Source organism: Mytilus trossulus, unplaced genomic scaffold (assembly GCF_036588685.1).
Source record: "Mytilus trossulus isolate FHL-02 unplaced genomic scaffold, PNRI_Mtr1.1.1.hap1 h1tg000103l__unscaffolded, whole genome shotgun sequence".
NCBI lineage: Eukaryota > Metazoa > Mollusca > Bivalvia > Mytilida > Mytilidae > Mytilus > Mytilus trossulus.
In genome coordinates, this window is record NW_026963296.1 from 3,249,318 (window position 1) to 3,265,546 (window position 16,229).

Below are 16,229 nucleotides of genomic sequence, written 5' to 3' on the forward strand. Positions count from 1 at the left end.
AACATATACATGTTTCAGTGTTATCTCCCTGTATCTTATATACATATCAATGTTTGTGGGTTATCTCCCTGTTTCTTATAAACATATCAATGTTTGTGTTATCTCCCTGTATAAATATATAAATGTTTGAGTGTTATCTCCCTGTTTCTTATAAATATATCAATGTTTGTGGGTTATCTCCCTGTATAAATATATCAATTTTTGTGGGTTATCTCCCTGTATAAACATATCAATGTTTGAGGGTGATCTCCCATTATAAACATATCAATGTTTGTGGGTTATCTCCCTGTATAAACATATCAATGTGTGTGTGTTATCTCCCTGTATAAATATATCAATGTGTGTGTATTATCTCCCTGTTTCAATAAAATAAACTTACAATTTTATTTAAGTTATATGGTTTGCTACTGACCCCCTACGGATCCATAGACTAGAGGGTTATTAAATCCATAGGGGTTTGGGCCAAAAGGGGTCAGTAGTAAACCGTATATAGGATATAGCAAATTTATTGCACATGGGACTTTTCCTGTTGCATTTTGTAGAAAAATAAACAATGAAATACAACAACCTCAATAGATGACGTCACCATTAACAAGACAGATGTCATGAACCCATATGAAATTTACTAACCCCATACGGATCCATTTGGGGTCACCATGTGACGGCTTTAAACCAATCACAACATCATAGTTCACCCGCGGAGCGATAAAAAGGTATAATGCGCAATTATTTCATTAACATGAATAAATCCTAAATGTAATGGCCAGCCTCATAAAAATGTAGACCTTGTCATATGAGGTTATTTTTGAATTGAATTGTTGACTATATATTGACCTGTACACATCTCCTATACCTTGAACTTTACACATCTCCAAATATTGACCTGTACACATCTCCTATATATTGACCGGTACACATCTCCTATATATTGACCTGTACACATCTCTTATATATTGACCTGTACACATCTCCTATATATTGACCTGTACACACCTCCTACATATTGACCTGTACACATCTCCTATATATTGACCTGTACAGGTCTCCTATATATTGACCTCTACACGTCTCCTATATATTGACCTGTACACATCTCCTTTTCATTGACCTTTACACATCTCCATTCTTGACTTGTTGGGTTGCTGTCTCATTGACATTTATCTCACTTTATTTTTCTTTAGCACAAGTTCCATGCTTAAATTCAACCAATCTATTTTTGAAGGCAAATAACACTGTAATGATTTCATGTGTCTTGTTTACTATAAAACATTGGAGTATGGTATTTTGAATGTAAAAACTATATGTTGATTATCTCCCTTTATAGAGTTTGAATATTTTACATTGGAAACAAATTTCAATAGTAAATGATCCTATATAGTTCACATATACTGTACACTTACCTATAATAACAACTTGGTTGGATGGATGACATGGACTATAATGACAACTTGACTGGACAAGGATCACATTGACTGGACATGGATCTAATAAATATAAATAGTAGAAGTTCAAACTAAAAACATGGCTAAATAAGAAAAAGACAAACAACAGTACACAAAACACAAAATTAACAAGAATGTGTCCATAGTACACAGATGCCCCACTCACACTATCTTTTTCTGTGTTTAGTGGACCTAAAAATTGGGATAAAAACTATAATTTGGCATCTAAATTAGAAAGATCATATCACATGCATGACATGGAACATGTATACTAAGTTTCAAGTTCAACTTCATCAAAAACTACCTTGACCAAAAACTTTAACCTGAACGGATGGACGGACGGACGGACGGAAGGAAATATGGACGCACAGACCAGAAAATATAATGCCCCTCTACTATCGTAGGTGGGGCATAACAATTAAAGACTGAGCAACAGGAAACCCATCAAAAGTTGAGGGCTATCTCAGGTGCTCCACATGTGGCACTTGTGTTGCTCAATAATAAATCAGGGATGATTCCAGGTGTTTTCAAATGGGTCCCTTGAACATCAAATTGGGAATTTGTATCCCTATTGGGAATTTTTTATGCATACAATCTAAGACGAAATAATATCATTTTGCTGTAAAAACGGAAAATGTTTATTAAATTTCGCCTGTACACTGATTGAAGAAGTTATTGGATTGAGAGCAGGGAAGTTGTAATACATGAATAAACTTTATAAGATATCTTATATACTTTTTAAGATATCTTATATACTTTATGAGATATCTTATATACTTTATAAATTATATAATCGTGTGGTCTAGTGGGACGGCTACCATGCAGGCGATTTGGTGTCATGATATCTCAGAAGCATGGGTTAGAATCACGGCGAGGAAAGAACAACAAATTTGCAAAAGCAAATTAATTTTCAGATCTAACATTGTTTGGTTGATGTTTAGACGAGTTGTATATATACATAATGTACACAGCCAGGTATCACCATCACTGCTGGTGATCAGATGGATAAATCTGTTGTAGAGTTGTCACTGGCTATCTTATATAATATAGAAGATATCTAATATCGATTATAAGATAAGATATCTTACATAGTATATACGATATCTTATATAGTTTATATATTATATAGTTTATAAGATATCTTATATAGTGTATAAGCTATCTCATATAATTTATAAGATATCTGATAAATATACAATGTACATACATTACTCCCAACACTTTAGTAATTAAATCATAATCATTGTCTGTAATTTTCAAAGAAATCGAAATAGTTGAAACACGGAAAACGAAGAGGACCCTAAAATGAACTGGTTAGGAAACAGAAATATGCTCTTGCTCAACGTGGAAGTGGGGTAACAGGCGACCATAAGTACAAAGAAAAATTATATGAGATATTAACCACTGAAAAAGTCATCCATTGGGTATTTTTTCAACAGATCATCTTTATTATCTTACCTTGATTCAAATGGATTTCAAATTGAACTGGCCAATTGTTGAATTCAGAAAATCAATTACAAAAGTTTATATACTTAATTGATAAGATATTTAAAGCAATTGAACCAGTGAACTTTAAAATTATTTGGATCATTTTCATATCTTTTGAAACAGTTCCATAATGATGACATAGTATATTTTGGGGGGTAGGGGGAGGGGGCATTTCATGAATGGTCTATCATCAACATTATTTTCAAAAACGCTCAAACTTTTGTCTTTTGATGAAATAGAGTAAAATATAAAATAATTTCTTTTACAAAAAAAGCTTTCATCAAATTACATAACCAGCTCTGCTGGGCGATCTACTTTTACGAGATCAAATACTCCCATAATATTGTAATCAATTGAAACTGGCTGCTAAAATTGTTTAACGACATGTTGACATTCTTAAATCATTGTTAATAAAATGTGATTGTTGTCAGCATTCTTATCCGGTTTTTACTACATTTTGACGACAAACTATGAAAAATTATAGTTTTTCCGAAAATACCGACTTTTATTTTATTTTCCTGAATTGGGAATTTATATTCACAAACATTTTAGGGGACGCTGGCCGATTTAAGGACTGCTAAGCGGCCCTAAACTGTCTAGTGGAATCATCCCTGTAAGAACAAAGTTTTCATTGGTTGAATACAATGTTGACCTCTTTCATTGAATGGTTGCTGTCTCATTGACATTAACATCCAATCTTCAATTCATACACCACAAGTGACTTCTTTGTAATGATTGCAATGGTTTGTTAAGTTTGGACTCCCTAAAGCAATTAATTACTCATGGAAAGATTGGAAGAGTAGCTCGACTAATTTCAAATCATGTTTAGATATGGTGCGGACAAAAAAGAACAGAAATAAGTGCTGGTGTAATATACTCCTTAGAATTATCTCCCCTTTAAGAATGTTAACATTTATAATTGAAATTTAGTTCTGAATTTCATTTTATCAAATAAATAACCAAACGTTCCAAAACAATTTGACTATAATAATCACTTACCTTTACTAAATTATAAATCGACTGGACTTGAATCAAATATAAATGGACAGTAGATCTTTAAACTGAAAATATAAAATAGCTCAATTACAGTTTCAGATAAATATCGGTTGAACCCTTTCTGAACATGTATATATATATATATATATACTTTTTTAGCTTGTGACAAGTAACTTGTCGTGTAAATTGCGTGGTTAACTTTTTTTCCTACTTATAAAAAAACCCAACTGTAAACAAGAAATAATTGTAACAGGATGCTGCTACGAAGTCACCCAAACAAAGCACTCAAAATAAGTCATTCCCACGGTCGCCTGACATTGAGCCTGTTGAGCAACGTCCAATACAAATTGGTCTGGTCTAGTAAAGTGATATATGCACAAGTGACGTCTAGGTATTACACCTGTATGTCATTCAAATCTTCTTGATATCATGTACAGCAATATTCATGATTCAGGGGTGGGGATCTTGACAGTTTACAAGTTCTTAAACAGGCAGGAGATAGGGATAAGAGTGACCCTAGGGGACTAGCCTTTTATTTCATCTGATTTGTTTAATTATCCAATACAAGAATATATATGGTTAAGGGTAGGGGATCACAACCGTTTACAAGTTTTCAAAAAGAAGGGGGGTGGGGTCACCCCTGTGGACTTCTTCTATATTTCATTTGATTTATTTTATTGTCCCATACAAAAATATATATGGTTTATGGGTGGGGATCTCAACAGTTTACGAGTTCTCCAACAACAAGGGGGTGTGAGTGACACCTGGGGACTTGCCTTCTATTTCATATGATTTGTTTTATTGTCCAGTACAAGAATATATATGGTTACGGGTAGGGGATCTTGACCATTTCCAAGTTCTCAAACAAGTGGGGTGGGGCTGACCCAAAGAGACTCCCACTTTATTTCATTTGATTTGTTTTGTTGCCCCATACAAAAATATATATGGTTTATAGGTTGGGATCTCAACAGTTAACGAGTTCTCAAACAACAAGGGGGTGTGAGTGACACCTGGGGACTCGCCTTCTATTTCATATGATTTGTTTTATTGTCCAGTACAAGAATATTTATGGTTAAGGGTAGGGGATCTTGACCATTTCCAAGTTCTCAAACAAGTGGGGTGGGGCTGACCCAAAGGGACTCCCACTTTATTGCATTTGATTTGTTTTGTTGCCCCATACAAAAATATACATGGTTTAGGGGTGGGGATCTCGACCGTTTACGAGTTCTCAAACATGAGGGGTAAAGTTGACCTGACTCCCACTTTATTTCATTTGATTTGTTTTGTTGCCACATACAAAAATATATATGGTTTAGGGGTAGGGATCTTGAATGTTTACAAGTTTTCAAAAAGAAAGGGTTGGGGTGACTGACCCCTCTGGAGTTCCTCTATATTTCATTTGATTTATTTCATTGTCCCATACAAAAATATATATGGTTTATGGGTGGGGATCTCAACTGTTAACAAGTTCTCAAACAAAAAGGGGTTGGGAGTGACCCTAGGGGACTCGCCTTTTATTTCATTTGATTTGTTTTATTTTAACGTATAAGAATATATATGGTTTAGAGGTGGTGATCTTGACTGTTTTTAAGTTCTCAAACATGAGGGGTTGGGTGGGGTGACCCCATGGACTCAACCTAAATTAAATTTGATTTGTTTTATGGTCGTGCGATCATTACTAAAAACCATGTGTGTCTGTCACTTACTGTTTTCAAGTTATAGTCATTTGAAAATTTAAAAAAAAAATCACATAGGGTTCTATAGTAAATTCATCCCTTCTGTTGGCCCCTCAAAATACACCTAAATAGACCACAAGAAGAAAAATAATTTAAGAACTGAGCCAAACATTTGTTTAGGAGTCTTAATAGCAAAAAGTATAATTACAAATTTTGTTAAAGTCTGATTTTCTAATTTTCTAATGCCAAATATGGAAAAGGTCCAGTTTGTTGTGGGCTGACATGAGATGATATACCATGATACATTCGATACTCTCTGACTTCTACGTATTCATTTAACATTTGTAAAAATCGTAGTCAGCGTCGTAAAATGTCCATTCATTCATATTAATTTTCTCTTCAACCAGAGAAAGGTAGGAAACCTTAACAAGAGTGCACACGCTGATATGTCTCGCCTTCTTTACTAACCATTGATATTATATTGATAGTCCTAAATATAAAGCTTTATTACAACTGTCACCTAAACTTAACATTAACCAAGAAAACTAAACATTGACCAATGAACCATGAAAATGCGGTCAAGGTCAGATGACACCTGCCAGTTGGACATGTACACATTACAGTGCTTCCATACACTGAATATACTAGACCTATTGCTTATAGTATCTGAGATATGGACTTGACCACCAAAACTTAACCTTGTTCACTGATCCAAGAAATGAGTTTGAGGTCAAGTGAAAACTGCCTGACGGGCATGAGGACCTTGCAAGGTACACACATACCAAATATAGTTATCCTATTACTTATAATAAGAGAGAATTTAACATTACAAAAAAATCTTTTTTTTTAGTAGTCACTGAACCATGAAAATGAGGTCAAAGACATTGGACATGTGACAGAAACTTTGTAACATGAGACATCCATATACAAAAACTAGGAATATAGTACTCACTTTTGGAGGCACATATATACATGTATGGATCTGGGGCCGTATGCATAAAACATCTTAACTTAAGTATTCCTTAAACTTAGATTTCACTAAGAATTTCCTTAGTTAAGTCAAATTTTTAAATGGTATGCATAAACTTACTTAAGTTTTCACAATACTTAAATCGGAACCTTTCTCTAATTACCGTATGATATATATTAGCTCATCACATGTACTCACCCGTGTAAAAGTTTGTTGTGATTATTTAAATTTATTGATCAATGCATGCTTTTATTTTAAAGAGCTGGGGTTTATTTGATAAAGGTATGTAAAACAATGAAATAAAACGTAACATAGTTATAAGTGTAATGATGAACAATTGGCGCTAATAAGACAACGCTTTTTATGTTTGATGTTTTGACAGATGAGCTTGAAAAAAAATATTTCGGTAATCCAAAACTTTCCTCTACTTAGGTCGCATTTCTATCTAACCAAAACATTTTCTAAACGCTACATAAGTAGAAACAAATACATCGTTTAACATGTTTAATAAGTCTTTAATGTCCCTGTTTGAACTTTCAATAAAGCAAGCACATGTTGTTGGTAACATACTTGTTTACAAAGGTAGAAACAATTTATACTTTGTTTTATCAAGTTGAAGATAGAAACAAATACAGCGTTTTTACTAACAAACGACAAACTGCAGACGCATTTTTAGCGTTTTTTATAGTTTGTCAAAGTTTATGGAAACTTTAAAAATTTGCAAACGTATGTTTGAATGAAACGATCAAAACATGTGCGCGCTTAGCGGTTTGCATCATTTGAATGAAACAATCAAAACATGTGCGCGCTTAGCGGTTTGCATCATTTGAATGAAACGATCAAAACATGTGCGCGCTTAGCGGTTTGCATCATTTGAATGAAACGATCAAAACATGTGCGCGCTTAGCGGTTTGCATCATTTGTGTTAGAAAGGATTTAATTATCTTTACAACAAAAATTTTTAAACTCTAACAAAACATGATCACGGTTTCAGTGGCGTAGCACAAGACTGAGTGTAGCATTGCAAGCATGACTGTGATAACAAATAATTTTACAAAACACTTTTTTCAATAAAATGTTCACTTATCTTTCAGCTTATTATGTGCTGCCATCTCCCTTTCCATCTTCCTTGCTTACATTTGCTTATGGTAAAAAAAATCTATTTTGATGTGAAATTAACATTGTGATTGCTTCCCTTCCACAACAAAAAAGGGGGAGGGTAGATTTTTTTTCCAGAAATCCATATACAAACTAGGATAATTTTCAAAAGTCCTACAATCTTTACTAAAACAAATTATTACATGAAATATATTCTCCCTGTAAGTGATTTTTTTTTAAGGGTATGCCCTACGTCTTTAGAATAAAACTGAATTGAAAATTCAAATGACGCACCGACCACCTCATCCCCCCCACCCCCATATAAAAGAACCCCCACACACATATATATAAAATGTGGTTTTGCATGCTCTCTCTTCATTCCTTAATTCAGTTTTAACTAACGGTTACAATTGATACCGTGCGGTGTATTTTAACTATCTTAAAAAAAAATGTGCAGAGTATATATAACTACCCACTGTTATCTCTTGATTATACGTGATTTGAAGAAAATAACGATAATCTTTAATACTTACTTATTATTTAGCAATAGATAAATGAATAATTAGTATTTAATTAGCTCTTCATCATTTATATAAGCTTTGGATTTCAAATATTTTGGCCACGAGCATCACTGAAGAGATATGTTTTGTCGAAATGCGCATCTGGTGCAGAAAAATTGGTACCATTAATGTTATTATTACTGATATATATATTAATCAATCAAATTGTAGGTTACACATTAATGTTCTACAAAAAACGCAAACTTTCAACTGATTTATAACTATTTTTGAAAATTTAAGGTAGCTCTATAGGTACCTTAGACTTAAGTGTTATCTTATGCGTTTCCTTAGTATAAGGAGTTTTATGCATACCACTTAAGTTTTGTGGGCGTGACTTAAAACAACTAAGATATTACTTAGGAAATACTTAGTTTAAGATTTTTTATGCACACCACTCAGATAAAAAAGGGCGGAGTTTCCTTAACTTCAGTGTTTACTAAGGAAAATCTTAACTTAAGTAGCTTTATGCATATGGGCCCTGACGCATGTCTGGAGAATACAGATAAAAGCATAACGTAGAAACTGCTGTCATGTGTGTGTATTGATTTTACTTTCCGCATAGCGCAGAATCCACGTAGTAGTATTTGTGATTGCCATTTTCAAAACGAACTTGAATTATTTGATTAATCGATGCAAATTCAGTACATTTTAATTCAAGCTGTATGCTATCAAAATAGAACAGCTCAAAATTTCAAAAGCATCTTTCTATTATTAGTTTTTCTAACACCAGTACTACATTATCTATTTGAGAGCCGTGGTGTAGTGGTTAGTGCATCGGACTACTAGCACAAAGGTTCCTGGTTCGATTCCCGTCTGGGATGAAAATTTCAGGAACCCAATTTTCGGCTCTCCCTTGACACCATTTGCGAGTATGGTCTTGAGGAAACGATGATAGTCCGTCGGAAGTGGACGATAAATGGCTGACCCGTGTTAAGAGAGAGCCATATCTCTTGCACGTTAAAGACACCCTTGTAGATTTCGAAAAAGAGTAGGCTAATGCCGCTACAAGGCAGCACTCGCACCCGCAAAGTGGAAAGGGATTAATATAAGTTGCAAAACTTGTTTCCCAATCCACTATAAATAAATATGTTTAAACTAAACATTATCTAGAAGTAGGACTCACTTCCCAAAGTAAGATAGTCTGTCTCACTTCCGGTTAGAGGCCAATGCCTTAAGAAATTTATTGCTATAGCAAGCTATAGCAAACTTTCCAAAAATGAAGTAAATGTAGTAAGATATGATGGGTGTTTTATAAATTGAATTTTAAATAAAAATGGACCTTTCTATGAATAATGGAGGACCTTTAAGTATCTTTGGTCAAAGGTCCTGGACCTTCCATTGCTTAAAGTAAATTTGAACCCCAGATTAATATACAACTTGAACATTTTCATTCATAAACAATTCAATGATACAATATCGCATACATATTATAGAGAATAATACATGGCAAAATCTGTATCATATGTCGTATCATCCCGAGACACCAATATCAGCCCAAGGGCCTTTAAGCCTGAGGGATGCTATTGGTCGAGGGCATGTGATACAGATTTTGCCATGTTTTATACGCTTTATCATATATTTCAACAGGAGTAATATATTATATGAACTGTTTTTTTATCCATAGCACTGGGTTACCTTCAGTTCTACTTTTGTCTTTGGCCTTAAAAGGACTGCTCAATTACTTATCCAAAGCACCTGGGTTACCTTACAATTTGCGTGCTGTTGTTTTAAAAATATTTTGTTTATTATTGTATTTTTTTGTGTGTTTTGTAATTTTTATAGTTGCATATATAGTGTGCCAAAAATATGAAAAGTAGGGGTGTGATAAAGGCTATGCGATAAAGGGTGTGCATTAAAGTTGCGCGATATTGATTTTTTTATCAAATATTCAAAACTACTGTATTTACTACTAAACTGTACGGTATGGGTTTTTGCTCATTGTTGAATGCTGTACGGTGACCTCAAATTATAACACTTTAGTAAATTATCAAAAATGTAGCAAGGTGCATTTTGAGGTACTGTAAATAACCACTACAATTTGGGTGCGTTTATCCTTCCACTGTCAAAACCACAAGGAGGCGATACAACTTGAATTAGATGGAAGTAAAGGAAGTCATACTGCACAGATGAAAATCTAGTATTACAACAACCAGAAAGACCATATAAAATATACTAGTACCAACGCTCAGGAGTCATTTTCCTTTTGTTAACGATCGGCCTTTATCATGAAAAAAAGTAAACAAATAAGTAATTTTAAATGAATGAAAGAAATGCTACCTTTCTTAGTGTAACAGACAAAATTTAAAAGATAATAAATAGTTTTATTAATTCTGAAATCTTTGTAGCTATTCTTTTGCAGGCAGTAACACAAGGTATGTCACTGATACTGGTTTCAAGTGTAGCCAGTGCCATTGGTGTGTGGGGGGGGGGGGCATGGGGTCCCCCCCTCCCCCCTTTTTTTGTGGGAAAAACTTGGTTATTTAGGGAATCACTGGAGCATGAGTGGTAGCCGGCCCCCTCTTAGGCAGTCAGTGGATCCGCCACTGCTTGTAAACTATGACTATTTAGTATTACATGTGTATATTTTACTGTTGTTTGGAACTAGGACCACTACTGCACCAGCTGGGAGCATTTCAACTTGCACGTCTTATTTTAACATACTTCTTTGTGTATTCACAAAATATTGGATATATCTTCGAGTATGTTTGACAAAACCGTCTATTCTTACCATTTTCTATCCAATCGTTACCGGAAACATACCACAGGCACTTGTTTCTATCCATTGGAAGAACCACTATCAACGTATATTTAGTGGTTCTTCCAATGGATAGAAACAAGTGCCTGTGAAACATACTTTGACAGGCGGCGGGAAACTATTGTACTATGCATAATATACAACTCGTTACAGGACTTGTTTCCGGAATTTTTTCTGATAGGTTTTTTTTAAAGTAAGACAGGTTGCAGTCGTACTGGTTGATCCAGGGGTACGTAGAGGGCGTACGCTACACGATCGTCAAAACAGTTTCTCATTGTTCTCACGATTTATATGATTTTAAAAATGTAAAAAAAATCCGCTCTAAATATGTAATGTTCCGTCAGTTACTTTGTTCCGGCGGAACTTTTCAACTAGTTATGATCAGTTATTTCGTTCCGATGGAAAAAAGTCGAAAAGTTCCGGAAAAAAATAGCTAGTTGAAAAGTCCCGGAACAATGTAGCTAGTTGAATAGTAAACCCGAACCCTAACCCTAACCCTAACAAAGAGGAACTTTGTGACTAGTTAATGTATCAAACTACAAAGATGTTTTCACTCCCAATCAGACAACTTTAAACTGATGTATTTCATTTCATCCTTCTTTAAATTTTATAAATGAGGTACCAAAAGAAAGAAGAAAGATTAATCTTTCAAATTGTGACAATTTCATTATGAAATATAATTATTACATAATTAATTGTTATGTAATCAGTTGCTATATTGTGATTTCCACACTTGAATGAAATTAGCTTCTTTGTTATTCATAGCATCACAAAACATTTTATAGATTCTTGTACAACACAGCTTGACTTCCAAAACTTTGTCTCAGATTTCCAAAAACATCAATAGAACAAATTTTATACCAAATTAAATTTAGTGATCTCTTGTAAATTGATGTTGCAAACTTCATTGAAGATTCATGAGAGAATGAAATACAATAGGAAAAATCTGAGACACAGTTTTTGAGGTCAAACTGTGTTGTACAAGATTCGATAAAATATTTTGGGATACTATGTAATAATTATGTTATCATAATTTGAAAGATATATCCTTCTTCTTTCTTTTGGTACCTCATTTATCAAATTTAAAAAAGGATGAGAGGAATTACATCAGTTTAAAGGTGTCTGATTGGGGATGAAAAATCTTTGTATTGTGCTACCTTAATAAGTTCCGTTTGACTTTTCGACAAGTTACTTCTTTCCGCCCGGAACTTTCCAACGTCGGAACAAAAAAGCATGTACAAATACACCTTATAAAAGGAGCCTCCTCATGGGGTTTTTGATTATGTGATACATATTGCGGCAAAAACTGTTTTCTGTTCTTCTGTGTGGTAGTTCTCCCCATGTTAGATGTTCTATCATGTCACTAACGCTTGAGGTGTTTCTGTTTCGGTTAGTGACATATCTAGCAGCCCTTCTCTGAACTTTTTCTATTTTGTTAATATCCTCAGTAAAGTAAGGGTCCCAGACTGAACAGGCATATTCTAGTGATGGTCTGACTAAAGATTTATATGCCTGTTCCTTTACTGAGGTGAAACTGATGTTAAGATTCCTTCCCAGAAAACCTTGTACTGTTGGCTTTATTATGCCCCACCTACGATAGTAGAGGGGCATTATGTTTTCTGGTCTGTGCCTCCGTTCGTCCGTCCGTTCGTTCGCCCGTTCGTTCGTCCCGCTCCAGGTTAAAGTTTTTGGTCGAGGTAGTTTTTGATGAAGCTGAAGTCCAATCAATTTGAAACATAGTACACTTGTTGCTTATGATATAATCTTTCTAATTTTAAAGCCAAATTAGACATTTGACCCCAATTTCATGGTCCACTGAACATAGAAAATGAAAGTGCGAGTTTCAGGTTAAAGTTTTTGGTCAAGGTAGTTTTTGATGAAGCTGAAGTCCAATCAACTTGAAACTGAGTACACTTGTTGCTTATGATATGATCTTTCTAATTTTAATTCCAAATTAGATTTTCTACCCAATTTCACGGTCCATTGAACATGGAAAATGATAGTGCGATTGGGGCATCCGTGTACATGGGACACATTCTTGTTACAAAAAAATCAATCAATCAAAAAAAAAATGTCCTGTATATAAGTTCAATGACACTCTGGAAGGTGCCTGCTACTAAAAATAGTACTCTAGATAGATGCTGATTTTCTCTTAACTAAGCATTTTATGTCATGTCAATGTTGTTTACTTTTTTAAATATTTTTTTTAATGAACAATGTTTAACTATTATACCTCAGAAAAAGACGAATGATTTGTGCCGAAAGTTTTAATTGTTGTTTTAGTGTAGGTGTTGTCATCCAGAGGAAATAAATCAATAAAAGAGAGGCGAAAGATACCAGAGGGACATTCAAACTCATAAGCCAAAAACAAACTGACAACGCCATGGCTAAAAATGAAAAGACCAACAGACAAATAATAGTACATAAAAACAACATAGAAAACTTAACACTGAGCAACCCCATAAAAACTGAGGTTTATATCAGGTGCTCCGGAAGGGTAAACAGATCCTGCTCCACATTTGGCACCCGTCGTGTAGCCATGGTAGCAATACACAGTTAGGAGTTTAGTTTCGCATTATGGCCCCTGTGGATTTTTCAAATAGGAAAGTTATTGTGTAATAAAATTATTTTTTAGACAGATTAGTGCTAATTTAGCCTTCAAAGATGGTTTATAAGAGCATCAAGATTATTTTTTACATGTTTTATGGGCTGTTTTCTGTTTGACCATCCGTATTTTCATAGCTAGACCGGCCATCGGTCCAGAAATTAATGTACTGTTTACAAACACTCTATTTATACACGAAGTTTTTGGCGCAATTTTACAAAACAATGAGATGAAAGACATATGATTTTCATTGGATTTGCTGAAAGATATATGTACACAGTTTCAGAAAAGGTATTTCTTCAAACGATTGAAATTCTACTTTTAGCCAAATTTTGTGGAAACTTTTGACATCTTTCCCCCCTTTTTGCAATATTTTATAACAAATAAATGCAGATTGTTGCCATGGATACACCAAAATGAAATTATATTTTACCATTTTATATACTAGATATAAAATCTATGGAAGATTCTGATTACATACATATGCCCATATATGACAAAAACAGTAAGCTAGATATTGCAAGATATCAATGAAAAAGGGTTGGTAAAATTTATAAGGGCAAATTTTGGTATGTTTTCCTAACTGTTTATTGCTACCTCATGTTAGTACAAATCCGGTAATAAGTCTAATTCGGTAGGTTTCATTTGGGACTTTTTTGTCTAGGTCACTTTACTGGATCATTCAAATTGCGTGTGCAATGAATAAAGAAGTATGTATTCTTATTTAGTTGGACCTTTAAATAGATTAACCTTTCAGTGTTAGCAACCCATTGAAATAGCACCGATAGTTATTTCAAATCATTCATTGCGCGATACACAAAGACGATTGAAATACCAGTAAGACTTTTCTATTTGATATACTATGATTTAAATAACTTAGTAAAATAATAACTTGAATAGTTGTCTTCTCATATTCCAGAATGAGGTGCTCAAAGGGTATACATACTTGTAACATATGGTATTTAGCACCATGCAGTAGCAGATGGAGGCTTTCATAGAGGGAGGAGGAAATAGAGGTGTAAATTATTTGAAGCAGGCGCTCAATATTAAAAAAAACACTTAAAACTTAAAACACATGTTTCAAAATAAGATATATCCCTGATACGCCCATGTTCACAAAAATCTACAATTGTATTTTACTCATAAAGGTCATTTAATGTTAAACACAATTATAGAAAATAACTTTACCTAAAGTTCTGTCTGAATAATGAAAAAGAAGTAACCAAACTGCCGAACTCAAAGAAAATTTTAAATCGGAGAGTCCCTTATCAAAAGGCAAAATCAAAAGCTAAAAACATCAAACAAATGGAAATCAACTTCATATCATATTGATATTTCAAATAAATATTCAACAGAGCTTACTAAAATTACCTTTAAAAGTAGTCCTGTTGGTTAAAGAGAATTTCCATTTTCGATTCCTTTATAAACATTGCCGATTGTCGACACTTCATTTCTACATACGGGTATCTAGTACGGTAATACAAGACCCATCAATGCAATATAACATATATATGTTTATTGAACCGATACCAAAGATCAACTTTTAAAAGGCTTTTGTACATAATGCAAACTAGTTTGTGATTTTTCATATGTTAGCATTTACTTATAATGCGAATCTTTATGAAATAATGCAAACGTTTGAGTCATGTTTTTCATATTTAAATTGCAAAGGTAGCTGTTGTTAGAATGAAGTAAGCTGCATGCAGTACCCTTTATCTGTTTATTCACTTATTGCAAGGTAAAATGTTGGAGTCTTAAGTAAATATTGATGGCATGGTGATGAGCGGAACAAAGAAATTTAAAAAACTAATTTAAAACCTTATTGTTAATGAGGATCTGTATAGGGTCCTTTATTTGTTTTCTATTTATGCTCTATGTTTTATAGCAACCAATTATTCTCTCTTCTTTTTGTTTGCCCTACTTTACTTTATTCTTTTCTTTTTTGTTGCCATGTCTTCTGCACATTTTAGTCATATTCTTTATTATATATAACAAGCGGTCGTATAAGTCTTGTGCAGGATTGGTTAGATACAAAACAAGCGTTTATATTAGCCTTTTATTATATAGGTTAGATTCAAAGAAAACGCTCGTCTGCTTAGTTGCTACACCACTGATTACTCATGTATCTCATGACCACGAATAAAATTAAAACTTTTCATTCTGAATAAAATACAAGAAATATAAATGTGCAGGTGTTCGTCAATGAATCACATTTTGTTTGATTCTTATGTGGACTTTTACTTATATGAGTCTAAATGTACTTGGAGACAGGACAAGTTTTTTTTGTCCTGCTCCTTTTTTTCAAAAATCCATTTTCTTTTCATTTCAATTATTTTCATATATTTTTTCTCTTTGTAATATTTCAACAAATTTACTAAAACAACATTAAATGGAGAATTTACCATGAATTATAGTAAAATAACGGATTTGTGGGGAAACGAGACGGAGGATAAGATAAATGTCCTGTCGGTGAGTTCAAAGCACTCCGGAAGTCGCCTTCTACTAAAAGATCACTCTAAGTGGTGATTTTCTATAAACGAAATCTTTTCTATAAGTATACTATGCCATTTTAATGTTGAGTACCTTTTTTTAAATTTTGATAACTAAACTATTCTTCTAAAAAAAATAGTGTGTGTCGA

The 16,229-nt window shown here is 33.6% G+C and overlaps 1 long non-coding RNA gene across 1 annotated transcript; it reads right to left on the minus strand.

The window, feature by feature from the left end:
- Positions 1 to 1,435: 1,435 nt before the first annotated feature.
- LOC134699949 (uncharacterized) lies at positions 1,436 to 15,047 on the minus strand. The gene is made up of 3 exons (XR_010103703.1): positions 14,962 to 15,047; positions 3,930 to 3,991; positions 1,436 to 1,484 (listed from the first exon to the last, which is right to left on the minus strand). It is a non-coding gene; the product is annotated as an uncharacterized LOC134699949 (long non-coding RNA).
- Between the last annotated feature and the right edge of the window lie 1,182 nt (positions 15,048 to 16,229).